Source organism: Clinocottus analis, unplaced genomic scaffold, assembly GCF_023055335.1.
Source record: "Clinocottus analis isolate CAN_PGR_092001 unplaced genomic scaffold, fCliAna1.0.p SCAF_14, whole genome shotgun sequence".
Lineage (NCBI taxonomy): Eukaryota > Metazoa > Chordata > Actinopteri > Perciformes > Cottidae > Clinocottus > Clinocottus analis.
In genome coordinates, this window is record NW_027175865.1 from 2,511,950 (window position 1) to 2,516,335 (window position 4,386).

The window sequence follows — 4,386 nt, forward strand, 5'->3', positions numbered from 1 at the left end:
ACTAAATAAGTCTTTGAAAAGGCGTCGCTGGCTCGGCTCTCCTCTGACCAGCCTCGACGTTAGTGGCACGAATGATTCGGGGACTGAACAGGAAAATTGAGTCTCAAATGGAGGTGTGAAGCCCCGAGGCGACCGCTCACCATACGACGAATCACACGTCACTCACACACTTAATCTTCCCCTCGAGTCGTCGTCCATCAGAGCCGGTTGTTTCTGCTAAATGCCTAATTTCCGAATATTGAACAATGCTGCAGTGCAAATATTTGACCCGTGTCCATGTACTGAAAACATGCAGTCAGGGTTTGTGAGGAGCACTTTTACTTTGACAAGGAATATCATTCAACATAAACATGTGCCAAGATCATACGTTGCCAAAACATACAAGATAAGACGGCACTGCAAAGTAAATAATACTTTTTTTTAGCTCCATACCTGAGGGGGGGGGCGGCGTTTTTAAGTGAGCGTTCAAAGAAGACGAGGGCTGCATTCCTGAGAACGAGACCTTAACGCCTGTTAAACCTGTCAGGTGAATAGTTTGGGTCAATAAAAAGCTGACGCCCTTTGTTCCTCACATTGTTAGTGGTTACCTAACCTGGTTCTCTCACACACACACACACACACACACACACACACACACACGGTGGTGTGGCAGGAGACAATATGCAAGAGGGGAAAATGCCCCCAGGTGCTTCTCTTGAGTTTTCCTTCAGCGCGACGGCCTCGAAGGAGCAAGAGCGCCTTCTGAGGGGGGAGTGGCTGACAGTTAAACCTCGCCACTCCTCCAAACTCCACACACACTTTTCCAGGACTCAAGATAAACACAACAGACACACACGCTAACACACACGCTTACACACACACACATTCTCTCTCCAGAGCTGACGTGGGCCTGAGGTCTGTGTGCGGCGGCTCCCTTCTGGAACAGCTGGTATCCATCTGTGGTTGCCGTTGCTCTGGTTGCTGCTGCTGCTGCTGCTTCTTCCTGCTGCTGCTGGAGGCGCCGTGGCCGCCCCGAGAGGACAGGAACCGGGCCCCCCCCCCCCCAGCCGAACAAAACCACACGTTCACGAGCGCCGCTGCAGACGCAGTCTCCCCCGAGGTGGACAGCCAGGCTCTGCCGGTTTGAGAGAAGCTCACCATGGACTCCCTGATGGCCTGGGCTGTCACCGACCCGTCTGTGGCCCGGCTGCTCTGGGTCCTGGCTCTGGTGCTGGCCACGCTGCTGGTCTGGCTCTTCTTCTTCTGCTGCTACAGTTGGAACCAGAGATCCTCGCCCTCCCTGGAGCGGTACCTGGCAGGTAGGTGAGCCCTCCAGCCCCCCCCATCCCCTCTCTCTCCTCTCCGGAGGTGTGTGGAGGCCTGAGACTGACGCTGCTGTCTGTGAAGGTTTAGGTTCAGCTCAGGCTCTTTTTCATGAGGAGGAACACACACACACACTTTTTCTTCTCTCTCTCTCTCTCTCTCTCTCGCCCTCTCTCTCTCCCTCTCTCTCGCCAAGTCCGGTAATTGCAAATTGTTAGTGTTTTCCTTTCCAAGCCAGCCCATTTTCCAGAAATGTCCCAGCTCGTGTTGGCTCTGCCCCCGAACACGCGGCTCAAATGTGTGTTTGTCCACGCGAGAGCGCACAACGGCTCCTTCACACCGTTTAGTGCAGCCAAACATCTTTTATTTTTAGGACGCTCCCTCGAGCCACCGCAGGCATACTTTTGTGTTTGAGTAAGAATGTGAGGCTACATGCTGAACCCCCCCACCCCAAGCCCACTGCAGTATGTTAGCCTAATGCTATGTCATAAACATGAGGTGATGAAGGCAACGGGGTGACATGCGGGGTCAAACCTGCGTGTCACTGCAGGAAACCTACATGTTCGCAAGGATTCTCAGCTGCACCACAAGAAACGTCACTTTTGGCACTTCATCACAGTCGTTGAGATAATTATGATTAACTTCCTATATTCTTCCGTCAAGTAATATTTGATTGTTGTTGTTTTCTCCATGCAGTGATGACAAAGCCCTCCAGATCCAAAGCGCCGACCCAGGTGAGAGAATACATCTCATGAGAACAACCGTCCTCCTTCATTCGGCTCACATTCCTGTTTAACCACTAAGAAGTCCTCCTCAGCGCGGTCTGCGCTCATGATCTCTGCCGCACATCAGCGTGTAACGCCCCCTGCGGACTCCAGATGTCCTCGTTCACCTGCGTTTTGCGCCAGTTTCACACATCAGGAGGAACTCGAGAGAACCGGCAGGCTTCATTTCTGCTCGCACTGGACAAGTTTTATGTAATGCTGTGACATTAGTAGAGGCTTCTATCGATGTGGGACAAAGAAAACGTGAATTTGAGATTTCTTTTCAGAGGTTTTAAATAACAAAGCGCAGGGAGTCGGACTGGATTGGTGTTGCTGTGGAGGCAAACGCAACATTCTTCAGTTTTCAATAAACCGGTCTTCTTTTGAGGCTTTGAAATGCTTTGAATGAGTTCTTAAAAGCAGGTCAGCAGCATTTAAAGGAACAGTGCGTCGCATTTAGGGCATCTTGTGGCAGAAGTAGAATATAATACTACAAGCTGCGATTTATTTTGTGTAAAATCACCTGAAAGTAAGAACCTTGTTGAAGTTTATATCGACATGGGCGATGGGTCCTTTTCATGCAGCCGGTGGCCATGTTTCTACAGTTGCCCAAAACGGACAAACCAACCTGCTGGGAAGTTTAGGAGTACAAAGTGTTGACCGATAAATATTTTGACCCGTGAGAGACGCTAAACAAAAATAAAATACGCTGCTGGCTCGTAGGACGACTAAAACCATTTGTTCCCTGTGTAGCACCGCTGTGATTCATCCTGCACGCGTCCTGTTTTTACATTTCATGTTCCATTTAATTATTAAGGGGAAGTGATGTGTTTAACGTTTCCAGCATGAGCCACACTGTTTCTTTTATGAATACAAAGAGGAACTGGCTTTAATTGAAGCTCAAAACAAAGAACATTGTTCTCACTCAAAGTGCCAGACATGCGACTCCTGCTCCGGTTTGTGTGGCACACAAGTCATGCGATATAAATGCAATGCAACTAACGGCCTCAGCCTCCATCTTGTTGTTTTTATCCTTACAATATGATCTAGATGTCGGCCTCGCTTAGTCCTGGTCTCTAGCCTCTCTCCGTCCGGGCCTCTCTCTTCGTCCTGGCCTCGCTCCATCCTGGCCTCTCGCTCTGTCCTGGCCTCTCGCTCTGTCCTGGCCTCTCGCTCTGTCCTGGCCTCTCGCTCTGTCCTGGCCTCTCGCTCCGTCCTGGCCTCTCGCTCCGTCCTGGCCTCTCGCTCCGTCCTGGCCTCTCTCTCCGTCCTGGCCTCTCTCTCCGTCCTGGCCTCTCTCTCCGTCCTGGCCTCTCTCTCCGTCCTGGCCTCGCTCCGTCCTGGCCTCGCTCCATCCTGGCCTCGCTCCATCCTGGCCTCGCTCCATCCTGGCCTCTGGCCTCTCTCTCCGTCCTGGCCTCTCTCTCCGTCTTGGCCTCGCTCCGTCCTGGCCTCTCTCTCCATCCTGGCCTCTGGCCTCTTCGTCCTGGCCTCTCTCTTCGTCCTGGCCTCTCTCTTCGTCCTGGCCTCTCTCTTCGTCCTGGCCTCTCTCTCCGTCCTGGCCTCTCTCTCCGTCCTGGCCTCTCTCTTCGTCCTGGCCTCTCTCTCCGTCCTGGCCTCTCGCTCCGTCCTGGCCTCTCGCTCCGTCCTGGCCTCTCGCTCCGTCCTGGCCTCTCGCTCCGTCCTGGCCTCTCTCTTCGTCCTGGCCTCGCGCTCCGTCCTGGCCTCGCTCCGTCCTGGCCTCGCTCCGTCCTGGCCTCGCTCCGTGTGTCTTGGCACCGTCGCTCTGAGTGTTGTCGCACAGTGGAGACGCACTGAGCTGCCATTGTGCGCGGCGGGTTGGAGTTTCTCTCTGAAAGGCCTCCGTGAGGAAGGCCCTTTGTCCGCTCGGCACCGACCCGCCAGGTCAGAGGTCCGTTTGCTCCCGCTGCGTCCAGAGACGTGCGAGGGCTCCGTCTGCCGAAGGGAACCATTTAGTCTGTCGGTGTCTGTTTGGATTCGCACAGAAGACAAACGCCGAGTGAAAACTAAAAGTCTTTGTCCCCAAATATCAAAGTACAGACTGTGGAGAACACATTGCTCTCATTGTGCCAAGAAAGGACTTCCACGTCCTCCTGACCTTGAGACATCTGAAGGATTTCATTCTGACGGCATGTGCATGAAAGAAAGGATTTCTTCTTTGTGCACGACAGGAATGTCATTCACGCATTCTTTGTCATAGTTTTATTTCGTAGCAAATGAAAGGTACGGTGGCCCTGAGAGCTCAAAAGCAATTCAACTTATGCATTTGCCCTGCCCCCGTGATCCATCCTGTGAAAAA